Raw genomic sequence first — 15622 nt, forward strand, 5'->3', positions numbered from 1 at the left:
ACAAAAGGGAGCATTAAAGCTTGAATTTGAAAGTTGGCCTTTGTTCCATTAACATTTTCAGATTATAGGAACCCATTATTTTGGTGTAGTCAATCCATTTTTTAATGTCCTATACCCTTACTTTTAATGACAAATTTATTTTTTAAGACATGCTATTCTTTTTCTCTCATTCTGTGTTTAAAATATTGAAAAGAATACAAAGTATTAAGAACATACAAGCTAATGGTTTGTGAAGTTACCTCCCCTCAGAAGCCTCTATTCTTTTAATAACTCTATTCTACCTTCTACACCACTTATTTCAAACCCAGAATGTGTCTGCAGTTTTCACCCCAATAGCCAATCTCCTTTATTTGAATATAGTGTTTCAGTAGTCACCATTAAAGATTTTTCTTGTATATGATTTTTTACCTTGGTGCTACATTTGAATGCTTTAGAGCTTACAATATGACATGCCTTAAAATATGTTGTGACAGTCTTTTGGAAAACATCAGTCAATTAAAGATATTTTCCATACTGTCCAACATTAGCTATAAGAACCTGAAAAAGAGCTTGGTTTAGGATTGTCCTCATTTATTCTAGTGCTGTTCCCTCCCAGTGGTGGTTGGGTTTTTTTTTTTTTTTTTTTTTATTTTAGTTACTAAAAATCTGTTTCCATACAATAGGCATGAGATTTAATATTCGTTCAGATTTGGTTTTCATAACATGGCCTATTAATAGCGGTTCAGATAAACCTCACTTCTTTTTCAAAGGCAGTTTCTTGGTCTCTGCAACCTCCATTGTCAGTAACGTCTATCATTTGCATGTCCATGCATAAACTGTTTCCTTTTATAATAAAGACTCTTGAGTCTGTTAGTTCTTAATTTACATGACCTTGATCATTTTTATAGGACAGGTGAAAATAAGTTCTAGATATTGCTTAATCCTTCTACCATGTTTCCTTCTGTTCTTCTTAATTATTTTGGGGATGACACTGAGGGCTTAGTTCAGTTACCTGATACCTGTGACATTTCCTTGGGCATCTAAGGCTTCCACAGAAGACTCATCTATATTACACAAGAACTGCAGGCAACCTATGCCCTTCTGAACCAGAAAAATCCATAACGCAGTAGATGGCTATGTGCTGAGAACTGGACCAGCCCTAAGTTTCTAATTTTGGTCTTTATTTTTGTGAAAATGCTTGGGTTTTTCGATGATTAAGAAAAACAGGACCAAGATTTTAGTACTGCATTTCTGATGTTTTTAATTGGCAGTTTACTTCATACAGTAGTCTGGAGGAGAAAAGGAACTTCTGAAAAAATGCAGTGTTTTGTTGTTCCAAGCAGAATTTCACTGTATTCATAGTTTTCACAAGGTATGATTTATTTCATTAACTATAGAACAAAAAATCACTAGGCTTGAAGAATTACTGTGCTCTTCATCTAAACAGGTGAAAGTTTCATAACTTCCAGTGGTTCCAGCAGAGCACAATGCTTCCAGACAAGAAATATGTTACTTTCTTGAAAACAGTAATTATGAAATATATATTTAAAATAGGTAACATTGAAATGTATGGATCTATTTAAGATCTATTTATTTATTTGGCATAACCAGATATACACAGTCAAAATCCACAAAACTTTGACACTGACTTCAGCCAGGGCAGTTTCCTACCACTAAATTCCAGGTTTTATTTCTGGTGAAATTTCTGTGACTCAGTATTTTAAACAAAATACTTCCAGAGATACAAACGACAATTCAGCCACATAACTCCTCAAAAATCTGCCAGCTGCAAACATTCTATGATGATCTACTATTGATATGGAATGAAGATCGATAGGTTTCAGATTAATATTTCTCTAACTTACTCAATTAGAACTCTGGGCACAGAGAAAGATCCACAAACAAAATTTAATCCTAAAGTTAGAAAGAAACTAGGCACTTTGATGCTTGGTAATGTACTTACTCATTGACTAAAAGTTAGGAAATTCATTACAAGAAAAGAATTCACAGTGCTGAATTAAGCTTTTAACCTTTTTGTATAGATTACAGGGAGAATTACATGCCAAAGCATAGGGTAAAAATAAGTTTGCAAGCCAATGGGAAACGCTGAAGGGAATTACGTCTGAAAGTATCGCTCTTGAATTTAGTTACCTCACTGGTTGCAGTTAGCTGGCTGTGTGAAACTGGAACTCACACTGCACATAGTTCATATATTTCCTGTAGGAAAGGAAAAAATTACAACAGCAATTATAGTCTTAGAGGTTGTAAATTCTTTCAGCTTTGACAGGAGAATTATCTCCTCCTTGCAGAACTGAGCCATGTCTAGTGGGTTGACCTGGGCTGGCTGCCAGGTGCCCACCAAGCTGATCTATCACTTCCTCTCTTCAGAAAGACAGGGGAAGAAAATATGATTAAAATCTCATGGCTTAAGATAAGGACAGGGAGATCACTCACCAATTAACGTCATGGGCAAAACAGACTCAAGTTGGGGAATATTAATGTAATTTATTGCCAATTATTAGCAGAGTAGGAAAATCATAAATAAAAACAAAACTAAAACCACCTCTCCTCACTCCTTCTTTTTTCCCAGGCTCAGCTTCCCTCCTGACTCTTCAGTGTCCCACCACCATTGGTGGCACAAAAAGATGAGGAGTGGGGGTTGCAGTCAGGTCATAACACTTTGTCTCTGCCGCTCCTTCCTCCTCACACTGTTTCTCTGCTCCAGGGTGAGGTCCCTCCCATGGGACACAGCCCTTCAAAAACTGCTCCAAAGTGGGTCCTTCCCACAAGCTGCAGTTCTTTCAGAACTGCTCCAGCATGGGTCCTTTCATGGGGTAGAGTCCTTCAGTAGTGGACTGCTCCAACTTAGGTTCCCTATGGGTCACAGGTCCTGCCAGAAAACCTGCTCCAGTGGTGGGTCTCCACAGGCTGCACCTACCTTCAGGACATAGCCACCTACTGCAGCCTATGGGCTCTTTCATGGGTTACAGTGTGGATATCTGCTCCACTGTGGTCCTCCGTAGGCTAGAGGGGGACAACCTGTGTCACCATGGTCTTCTCCATGGACTGCAAGGGAATCTGTGCTCTAGCACCTGGAGCACTTCCTCCTCCACATGCCTCGCCCTCTCTGACTTTGGTGTCTGTATAGCTGTGTCTCTCACATTTTCTTTACTCCTTTCTCTGCCAGCTGGTGCACATCCTTTTTTACCCTTTCTTAATTATGTTATCACAGAGCTGTCACCAGCTTCACTGATGGGTTCAGCTTTGGTCAGCCACAGGTCTGTCTTGGAGATGGTTGAAACCGACTCTTTCCTACATAGGGGAAGCTTCTGGTGTCTTCTCACACAAGGAATCCCTGCAGCAAAAACACCAGGCAGAAAAGTCAGACTTCATGACCTGACAGTAAACACAGTTAACTGAAAATGGAAATCCTTAGTTCTGTTTCTAGGATCATTATGGGATGAGGGGTTGCTGCTCTTTGGTTTGGCGTTCTTTGCTTATACTGTAGTGTCTCTAATACAAAGCAAAGATTACAGAAATCAAGCTTCCATTAATTAGATTCCTTCAGATTTTGGAAACAAATCCTCTATTAGAATTGGTATTTACTTTTTTAAAGTATCTTAGACCTTTTTCAGCCTTTATTGCTATTTTCATTAGGGGTATTTATTAATATAATTAAGAAAAATCAGTAAAATAATAGCATGTCTGTGTGTAAAACAACAATGCAATCTCATAAGACACTAATTGTCTCATGGTTATCAGGACGATCAAATTTAACAAGATGAATAATTCAGAATTAAATTTACATATAAATTAAACTTGCAAACAACCATAATAGCTATAACTATCATTAATTGCATCAATCATAAAAGACATAAATAAATGTCTAAATAAAATAAAGATGACACCTTTAAAGCACACCTGGATAATTTTACATGAAAGAAAAAACATGACAAATTACTTTAAAAAACTGTTAATGAAGAGAATGTGCATTTCTGTCTCACATATTGCTAAATATTGTTCAACCTAATGTTACACAACTTGTTTGTAAAATATTAACAAAATAGATTGACTGTTCAAGAATTGGTCTACTATTTGCATATATATTAATAGACTGTGACATCTAACTATTTAACCTTTTGTTTCTTTATGCATACTGTAATTTCAGAATCCATGGCCCTGAAAGTTCTTAGCAGTATGCTGTCTGTTTCTAAAAAATACACTATGGTTTCTTTTTGTGCCTTTATGAATGTCTTTTTTTCTGTGAAATAATACAGCAATGATGCTAGTAAATATATAGATATAATTTTATATGTAGATATAAACTATATTATAATCGTGAATTATAAATTATTAAATTATTATATGTTAGAAACATTAACTGCTCTGACAATCTCACTCTAAAATGTATTGGTATATAGTGGATTAGCTCATATCACTTTTTACAAGAAACTATGCACGCTACATGTTCTGCAGGCCAGAGATCATTCCCTAGCCTTATTTAGCCATGGTGGCTTACCAGGAGATGGCAAAGCACGTGTCTGGTCAGCTTCAAATTTCCACAGCACCTCAAGGCTGCCAGTTAGGATGAAACCTCTTAGATATGAGGTATCTATCTCCTTGTTTCTTCTGGAAGAACAGATTGGTTTATAATCAGTGAGGGAAGGGATTTGTGAATTTGGATAGTGTATTTAAGAAATCTTAGTGAACAATCAAAGAACTGAACTGACAGGGAATCATGACTGCACCTGCCTTGAGTTAGGGTGCCACTTACAATTCCAAGCACGCTAAGTGTAGTCAAACACACTTCATGCTACACATGCATTACCACAGAAAGAAAACAAGGACAACACAAAGGCACTGACAGCCTGACTTAGATAAATCTTCTGTCTTAATATCAAACCTTGAATATGTGAGAAGAACATACAATCAGTCACAGAATCACAGAATCACAGAATCACAGAATCGAATCACAGAATCACAGAATCACAGAATCACAGAATCACAGAATGGTTGGAGTTGGACAGGACCTCTGGAGATTACCTAGTCCAATCCCCTGTTAAAGCAGGGTCACCTACAGCAGGTTCACAGCATCCCAGCCAGGCAGCTTTTTAATGTCTACAGAGGAGACTCCACAACCTCTCTGGGCAGCCTGTTCCAGTGCTCTGTCACTCTCAAAGTAAATAATTCCTATCTCATATTCAGATGGAACTTCTTGTGTTGCAGTTTGTACCCACTGTACCTTGTCCTGTGTCTGAACACCACTGAAAAAAGCCTGACCCCATCCTTTTGACACTCACCATTAAGATACTTGTACGCATTGATAAGATCCCCTCTCAGTCTTCTCCAGGCTAAACAGGCCCAGCTCTCTCATCCTTTTCTGAAAAGGGAGATGCTCCAGCCTCCTCATGATCTTTGCAGCCCTCCACTGGACCCTCTCCAGTAGTTCCCTGTCTCTCTTAAACGGGGGAGCCCAGAACTGGACACAATACTCCAGATGCGGCCTCACCAGGGCAGAGTAGAGGGGGAAGATCACCTCCCTCCACCTGCTAGCTACGATCTTCCTAATGCCCCCCAGGATCCCACTGGCCGTCTGGGCCACCAGGTCACACTGCTGACTCATGGGCAACCTGGTGTTCACCAGAACTCCCAGGTCCTTCTCTGCAGAGCTGCCTTCCAGCAGGTCAACCCCAGACTGTCCTGGTGCATGAGGTTGTTCTTCCCTGGGTGCAGGACCTTACCTTTGTCTTTGCTGAATGTCATTAGGTTCCTCTCTGCTCAGCTCTCCAGCCTGTCCAGGTGTAGGACTGAAGCAGAGTCCTTCTTTTGTGGGTCAATAGGGTCCAAGGTGGGTCATTCTCTGTGGTGTCCACTACAGGTAAATGGTCCTGAAACCACCTATCTGTGGCCACCTTGGACCCTCTAATACTATGCACCTAAGTCACCTAAAAATGTCATTTAAGTTTATGACTTCTGAAAAAAACCATAAATAATAGTATTTGAATAGAAAATGGTTAAAATAAGTTTCCCCTTTTCTGTTCAAGGAACATCTGGATGAAGCTTTTAGTCATACAATTTAGTTTTAGGTGGTCCTGTGAGGAGCAGGGAGTTGGATTCAATGATCCTTATGGGTCCCTTCCAAACAGATATTCTATGATTCTAATTCTTGATATTATATAATAGCCTGTTAGAGCTGTTAGAGCTGACAGTAAAAATACCCTCAACTGTTCTAGTATGAAAAGATAGTGCTCATGGACAGAATAAGCACATGTACCATAATAGTGCATAATGGCAGAGATAATACTTTCCACAAACCAGATGAAAATACTCATTTTGTGTCCTGGTTTTGGCTGTGATAGAGTTGATTTTCTTGATGGCTAGTGCAGTGCTGTGTTTTGGATTTGGTGTGGGAACAGTGTCGTTGGGGACTTTTGGTTTCTCAGACCTTGCCGGTGGGAGGGCTGGAGGGGCACTGGAAAATGGGAGGGGACACAGCCAGGACAGCTGACCTGAACCAGCCAGAGAGAAAGTGGTGGGGGCTGGCAAGAGCTGCTATTGCTGCAGGAGGACTGGCTGGGCATCGGTCAGCAGGGGGTGAGCAGCTGTATTGTGCATCACTTGTTTTCTTTTCTCCCTTCCCTTTGGATTTCATTCCTCTCCCCTTCTCCCTCCTTTTCATTGTAACTGTTATTGCTATCATTAATATTGTTCTTTCATTTTTATTTTATTTCATTTATTAAATTGTTCTTATTTCAACCCTTGTGTTTTACATTCCAGTTCTCCTTCTGAGTGAGGGAGCAGTGAGCAAGCAGCTGTGTGGTACTTAATTATTGGCTGGGGTTAAACCATGACAGTTCACTAATGCATAACTTTGGGGATCTTGGTTGGTTGGTTGGTTGGTTGGGCTTTTCCCCATATTTGAATGGCAGTGATTTCAAATACTTTTGATGCATAGGAATAGTTTTACTTTCAAGTAAGTCCAGGTCCAGGTCCACAAACAACTGCATTTGATGTGCACAGTGTAGGTCAAAACTCCAGTTGTTATTGTCAGTAGAGATGGAGGACTTTACTCTTGATGTGAGCAGCCATAAAGGTGGCCTGGTTAGAAGGGGAAAATTACTGAACAGAAGAAAATGTCTGCTGAATAATATTGACAGAGAAATTGCCTGCCAGCTTGGGAGCTGTGAGCCTGGGAATTAGGCCTACGAACCAGAAACATCCTTGAAAAGCATAGCTGACATCTTTGAAGTACAGCTGGGTACCTAGAAAATTGAGACATCCTGAGATATTATTGGTAAGTGCAAACCCAAAGAAACTGCAACTTATCACCTGAAAACATGGACATAGTCTGGGAAAATAAAACTGGTCTGAAAAAACCCAGAAAAAATCATCATGTATTGGCTGTTACATGTGAGAAATATAAATTAACAGCATCTATTGGCTGTTCAAAGTGGTGATACCCTGAGCCCTCTTATGTCTCTATGATATAAAAAGGACTTAATTTTTTACCCAAAATGGGCCCCCTCTCTCTGAGAACTTTTTGTGTTGCATGTACTTTCCCTTTCCTAAGCATGCTGAACTCTCCACACACACTTTCTACAAGATCTCGGACTCTCACAAGGAACACCTGGCTGACTCCAGACTCCATGATGTGGATCAACTTTGAAGTCAGCCTGTCTGTTACTTTATTGATTCCTGCTCTGGTCCTGCTTCTGCAGTTGGTTCAGTTTGTTGTCCCACATCTGGGATGGTTGGGTCTCCTTGTGGGATTAGTTTGTCCTCTTCTTTGCAATGGTTTGGCCCCTTCTGAAATCCTTCTAATTCACTCAATGCTGGTATTATATACACATTTAAGTAATCTATCATAAGTACATCTGTTGTTATATTGTTGATAAGATGCTTCACTAATTATAAGTTTGTAGCCACCTGCAATACTATATATCTATGTGGGTTTCGCTATATGAATAATTGCTACTATTATTGACTGCTGCCATATTATTGATTGATACTATATTATTGATCATTGATAGTAATTTGTAATAGCATTGAAAGGCAGTAGATGAACATGGAAAATTGCAGGAAGCCCTGTGAGCAGAATTTCAGGAGTGGCAGGAAAATATTTGGCTTCTCACAGAGACATATGCAACTGCAAACACTTTGCTGAAAGCTGTTAAGCCAGAAGCTCAAGATGTTTTACAGTTGCTCTAACTGCCCCTTGAATCTTGTAGTCCTGTTAAAAGACACTATTTCAGGAATTGAAAACTAATTTCAGACCTCCGGCTTTACAACAGCCAAGGGGAGAGCATACACACACAATCTCAGAGAGTGAGACCATTGAAAACATACACTCGAAACTGATAGTGAGGAGTGTGATTCTGGCCTTTTACCCCTGCCTCTTGAGTCTGGTTCTAGCAACAGGCCTCCTACCCCTGTTTCATTACCTGAATCTGATCCAAATAGGACAGCCCCTTTGCACCCTGTTCAAACTTCCATGGTACAACTCCTGGCTCCTGTCACAAACAAAGGCACTTCCCTGCCACTCCAGGTCAGGATGACCACTACAATCTATACTGTACTAGTGCAAAGTTCTTAAAATATAGCAAAAAAATGAGCATCTAGGTGGGTGGTGTGGTGTTATCAAACAGAAGCTGGAACCATTATTCTTAATCAGAATGAGGCCAAATAAATATTGCTGGGAGGAGGAATAATTCTTCATAATCCTGTTGCAGGGGCTGGTCTTTATATCTTATCTTCATTATCTTTGGTGATACTTTCTTTTAGACAAATACCAGGATATGGGAATAAACCCCTGCCCCTCCCTGAAATACTCCAGACACATTTTCAGAATGGGCAATGAGACTGATCGTTCCGGATGTCCTTGACAGAGAAGGTGCTACAGCTTGGGACATATTGACAAGCAACCGCAAGGGAAAACAAGAATACTGCAAAATGCAGTGCTTGGGGGAATGAAGGGCTGAAGACTTAATATTACACAGTAGGAACACTGACTGGAAGACTGTAGTGGCTCACAGCCTGCAAAGTTAGATAGCCCTATGGAAGACATCAAGGACAGGGAACTACCCCCAGAACAACAGTCTGTAAAAGAGAAGATTGGGTCAAGATTGCTCAGATACCAAAGGGAAATATTAATTTCATAAGGGACAAAATATTAAAAAAATCCCTGTTAAAAGTAATACATCTGACACAAAAGAACTCCCTAGCAAACAGAAGGGAGTTTTAGAATGGAGATGCTCATAAAATCTCCACCAAAGATTGGGGAGTACAACAAGTGAGTTACAGAAACTACAGGATTAATTATGAAAAAGGTTGCGCTGACAGACTGGATGCTGGCAGTATTGTCCCATCTGCTTCCCCAATCCTATTACTAGAATATGAACAGAGGAACCTGCAACAACCCCTTCTAAGTGGCCAATTTTTTTAAATTATTATTTATATGATTTAATTAATTGATTGACACCTTGTATACCTCTAGCAGCAATTGTATGTTTTCTCACTACATGTTGCTGTCCATTCCATTAGAAATCTTATTTTGAATTATTGTCCCTGAAACTAAACAAGGACTTGGTCAAATAGATTTTTAGGCATGATGTGGCAAAGTGTATTCCCTCTGATACTTTCCAGCAAATACTGGAATTGTATTGACCCTTTAATAAGGAGCTCCAACAATCCTTAGGTACTTTAGGATTTCAACGAGCACATATTCCAAGATTTGGTATAATTGCTTGACCCTTATATAATTTGTTAAAGTCTGTTACCTGGGAATGCGCAGTTATTCTTGAAGAAGCATTCTGTTTCGTAATATGCAATGTTTCAGAGTATCAGGCTATGGGCCTGTAATACTGCGACCTCCTTTTAGGGTACGTGTAGGACTCTCTGAAAAAGGATATCAATGGGGGTTGTGCAACAATTTTTTTATAAAGCCCAATTAACTGCTATTTGATTTGGATGAAAGGAGGGACAAAGTTCCCAAGCATGATATTCACCTTGGGAAAACTCATTACTGGCTACTTATACAGTCCTGTTCGATCCAGAAGCCATCACATTAGATGTAACCTTAGAAATTTTCCCTATTCTTACAGGAATTAGAGAACCTATTCCTGTTCCACAGGGCCATGTACTCCCCACAGTGACATCCACATAGGGCTGCCTGACATACACAGATGGAAGACCTACAAGAAACTGATGTGTTTCTGGAGCAAGACCTGGAGGCCAGGGAAGGTATCCTAGTGTGAGGTAAAGCAAGACTGAATGCCTTCATTTAGGCAACTGAACCGCATACTTTATTTTTCAAGAATTTGGATATTGAAAGGGAATATAGGCTTCACTAAGTGATAAGTATGTTTTAACATATGTAAGCATGGTGCTCACCTTGAATACTTCAAATTTAAAGTTCTTCTTTTGAGTGTTTCGGGGTTTTGACTCAGACCAACTGAAAAAAAAATCAGCACAAAAGTAATAATTTAAAGGATAAATGTAATTACGTTTAATTCTCCACCCAAAAGTGTTAGAAACTATAGCAAAAAATGTATTTTTTGTTTATGAAGAGGTTGATTCAACTGGACTTCGTGGTATCCTTTATGAATACAATTTATTTATTGCTGTAACATGCTAACATGCTACTTTGGTTAGGATTTGCTTGATTTCTTCAGTTTCCAATTGGCCCTTACTAATTATTTGTGTAAAGATAGATTTGGCATGTGTACTCTAAAACCTGATGACTTGTTTATGAAGACAGCTCACTGGAAAAAAAAAAAAAAAAAAAAAAAAAAAAAAAGAATAAAGGTGTCAATCATTTTACAAGTATTTGAGGACTTATCTTGAACTGGCCAGATAGTATTGTTTGAAAAAATTACATGTATGACAGCTAAAATCACAGATTTAATGAATAGTCCAGTGCTTAGACCATTCACACATAATTTAAGAAAACCTGATTCAATTTATTCGGCTGCCTCAGGAGACTCAAGACTGCAATTTGCTAGATGATTTTCTTAAATACCAATCTGTGGAGTATCTGGGAAAGATAAAACAATTTTCTGTGCCTTTTCATTGCCTGCGTCAAGACATCCTCAACCCTCTGTTTTTAGGTAACTAGTCTAAACCACAGGCTTTTTCTACTACCTTTGTTATCTTTCGTAACACTCAACACTTTATTATTTAGAAATCTGTGCAAAGTTTGGCAACCAAAAAAGTAGGCATTTAAACCCTCTAGAATTCCACCTCCCTCTAGAATGTTTTCAGGCAGTTTGGTCGAACTGTTGGGAAAAAAGGGTTCATTCAGTGTCAGAGGACTTAATACTGTTTCCTATTAGTACAACCTTCATTTTGAGAGGGGTGTGTAAGCTTAGTCCTATATTTTCCTTAACTTCGTTAATAATGTCCAACATGAAATATAACATTCTATTTGGTGTAAAATATTGTAACTTGTTTTTTTTAAGCAGGTAGGACAAGTAAAAGAATTACATATATTTTTGAGTTAGATAAACTAGTGGAGTTTAGTAGAGGAAGCTTCATGTTATGTTAAAAAATAATTTACTCACCTAGCTCTTATTTGCTAATATGACAATTCTGGTTTCTTTATTAAACTTCAATTTATTTTTGATAGAAGGGTTTAAGGGGATGGTACAGATATCATAGCTCACTACTCACTTCACATCTGCTAGAACTCCAAAGAGAGAGGTAAATTAGCTATTAGGGTATGTGTGACTCAGGACTACAGAGAAATTAGCTGTGGGAAAGGGAACAACATTTTAATGAGATGAACAGCTTAAAAATATGAACATCAGAGCATTAATCCTCATCAAAACTATGGCAACAGTTTTACATAGTCCTGATTTGAGTGTCCTTTCTGCTCAAGATACAAATGCAATAACATGTAGTATAATATTATTAGACATACTTTTTATCTCAAGTTCTGTAATAGCTTGAACATGTAAAATTATTGTATGCATACGAGGGTTCATTCATGTTTTACAGATTAAAAGACTGAGGTGAAGCTGATTTGGTCCCTAGAATAGTGGTAAATGCATATTAGAAATAAAACATAAGAATATATCTAGTCTTCCTTGCTGGGATATAGTACTGTTCTTTGGAATTCAGTAACTGGTACTCTAATCGTTCAGATCAGGGACCTGTTGAAATGCATGACAGCTACTGCTACCTCAGTAAAACTCATACAGTTTTAAAACAAGGAGTTTCTTCTTTTAATAGTGTCTCCAATAGCAATACAGCTGACTTATACCTTCCCCATTGATTAACAGTTTAGCTGATCAATCCAGAGAAAGAAGCTAATTTTAAGAGACTAGCGATAAAAGCAGTAAAGAAAGAGTTCATTTTTAACAATACTAGCTTGTTTTGCCACCCATGCAAAAGTATAGAAGGTTGTTTAAATAATGTTGACCTTAACTTGCTTTCAAGAGGAAAAGAGAAGAAATAAAAAAAATGTGTGTGTTTTTCTTTTTTTATGACTTACTAACCATATATATTAGGCCAAGCCCACATCCCATCTTGCTACCTGTTGAAAAGTTAAATTGCATGCAATTTGATTGCATGCCTAATTAGATAAGCAATTGTCAGTGGTGGCTATGGTAATCTCATCCTTTTGAAAGTGTAGTGCTAAGGATAAGTTTAAGACAAAATAAAACACAACAGAGAAATACAATTTAGCTATATATTTCTCTTTTTTACAAGTTCATTCCTAGTTTATGCCTTTACAAAGCAGTATTTTGAAACAGCATTAACAACATCAAGTTAGAAGATATTTGTAAAAATAACTTTAAACTACATCTAAGTTACAGACCATTTTCCTTGAGGACTCTCCCGACAAATGCATTGCAACCAAGTGGAAAACATACTCCTTTTCCTGCTGTGATTGCACATTTGTACTCTTGAGTGCAGGCACATGTATTTGCAATTTCTTCCTGACAGCTTGATTAACCTTGAAAAGTTGCAAGATGAAAAAAGAACTTTTATAGTTAACTTTCCAAATATACTTGGGGGAAAAAAATCCCAAACCTAATAGTCTATAAATAACTGCTAGTAACTCCATTAATTTTTGTGTTCTTCCTACTATTTAACACATAAAATTTCACTTTACAGAACTAATAATGTTGAAACAAGAGAATTATAGGTACATGGAAACACAAGAGAACTCATATATTGGCCCTTTTATTTGGTGTATGTCTCAATGTGTTGGTGGGAGGTGCTGTGGGAGGGTGAGGTGGGGGGAGGAGGGTACCTCTGTGCGGAGAGGCTGAGGCTGCCCTGTGCTGGGTGCAGCTGGTTCTAGTGGGCTCCACAGGCCCTTTGCAGGGTGAGCTGAGCCCCTCAGCCATGATGTTCGCACCTCAAGTAAACTGTATTTAAGAAAGGGCAAAATATTGCCTTATGGAGGGAGAAAGGAAAGTGTGAGATGCAATCTTGTAAGTAGTAAGGTGAGAGAATATGGGGGGGGGGGGGGGGGAGGAGCTCTAGGTGATGGAGCAGTGATTCTTCAAGCAGCCTGTGGAGAAGACCATGGTGGAGCAGGTAAATATTTCCTGAAGGAACTACAGCCCATGGAGGATCCATGTTGGAGCAGGGGTGAAGGGTGAAGAGGAAGGAGTGTCAGAAAGGAACCGACACCAACTGACTCTGTGTGTGTGCACACACCCCTCCCATTCCCTGTTCACTGTGCCCCTCATCAGGGCAGGGAGGAGGTTGGGGAGTTATGAATGAAGGAGTAAAGTTCAGTCTAGGAAGAAGGGGTGATGTGGAGGAAAAAGTATTTGTCTTTGTTTCTCTGTACCCAAATCTACTTCAATTAGGAAAAAAAAAAATCTCCCCAAGCTGAGTCTATTTTGCTTGTGAAGGTAAGTGATCTCCCATGAGCTTTTTAATCTTTTTTTTTTTCTACCTGTTCTTTGGAGCACGGGAATTAAAGAGCATCTGGGCAGGCATCTGGCAGTTGGCCAAGGTTAACCCACTGCAGCTGTAAACCAAGATATTGTCAGTACTAGTACATACTATGCATCAGGAGATAAATTGATTCAATAAAAGTTTTAGTTATTGTTTATTATTTGCATTTATTCTTACTGTGTTAAACTGAGATTCAGTAAGAGAATGCACACGAACAATAAAGAAGTGTGTCATTAGCCACTGTAAGCAGTAATAAATTGCAGTATCTTATTTCTGTATCTCAAAAGCTTTTTATTTTGATAATGTATAAATGGGCTGCATTGTTTTTTCCAGAATTAAAAGGATCATCAAAGCACACCATGATCAAAATACAAAAGGAGATGAGGGGGTAAAGAATAAGCAATGTCAAATAAACAAGATACAGTAGCGAATGTTCAAATTAATGTAAATAATAATTATTATTATCTTCTTCCTATGGCCAAATGGTTGGTTAGATTACTTAAAAGCAAGTATATTAAGTGGGAAAACCAACAAACTAGAGAAAGATGCAAAATCTCAATGTTCAGAGCAGAAGATGAAGACTTAAGATGTTAATTATTAATTCAATTAGAAAGCAAGGAGATACTACATCAAAAAGTTACAGAATAATATTTGGAAAAAAAATATCCTTGGATAGCTGTCAGTTCTAGAATTTTCAGAAGATTTTACCAGCTGCAGGCAAGTTTATTCCATGACCAATGTAATTTCTCCTCTCTGAACTGTAATGTTGTCCATGACTAGATTGACATATTTAAGATACTTAATAGAGGACTTTGATATTTATATTTTTTTTCACATGAACAGCTGAAAAGTGATGATATTTTTCTTACACTGGAAAGTCATATGTAAAGTAGGATTTCATTATAATCACTGGCATAAACCAAAGTAAATTATACCCTAAATGATGTAAATATGTCCCTCTGTTATTCCCCACCCCAGTCTTCTAGGGATGTATAAGTTCATTTTTTTGTTTACATAGAAATTGAACTATATTTAATTATGCCTGCTCAGCTTTCTCCTTTGAAAAACAGTGGCACTTAAACAAAACTCAGTCAGGTTTCTGTGTTCTATCTAGTCCAACTGTTTTTAAGAAGAAACATTAAGAAAAGTGTTATATTACTGCATACAAGGATGCAGGAGAGTTATTATAGCAGCATCTACAGTTTTCAACGTTGACTTCAACATAGTAGAAAGAGTTATTTCTGCCCACCTCCTTCACATGGCTATGTCCATGTGTAATGTCCGTAGATACTGATGGTGTTATCACCTGACAAGCCCATGTAACAGGGGTTCCCTACATTTTCCAACAAGAAAATAGCAGTGCAGGTAGGTATTTAGGGACTGCATTTATTTTGTGAACCATTGGCTTAATGATTCCCAATGTAAACTTGAGGAATGTAATTGTTTTGGACTGTAATTATCTAAACAGAGATGCTTAAAGGTATTTAAGCACTTTATTGCTGTTATCTTGTAATCCCAATGAAATTAGCAACTGATAAAAGAATTAGGTGCCAAAAAAGACTCAATTTCTTTTGTAGTGCAATCTGCTTAGTAGCACACAAAAAAAGTTATGAGAAAAAAAGTCAATTATACAAGTGTTGTAACAAGTATGTGTCCATGGGAAAAATGAAACAACAAAAAAACCCGTTTCAATAGTTAGGACACAAATCTACAAAAAATAATCACCTGG

Source organism: Falco naumanni, chromosome 2 (assembly GCF_017639655.2).
Source record: "Falco naumanni isolate bFalNau1 chromosome 2, bFalNau1.pat, whole genome shotgun sequence".
Classification (NCBI taxonomy): Eukaryota; Metazoa; Chordata; class Aves; order Falconiformes; family Falconidae; genus Falco; species Falco naumanni.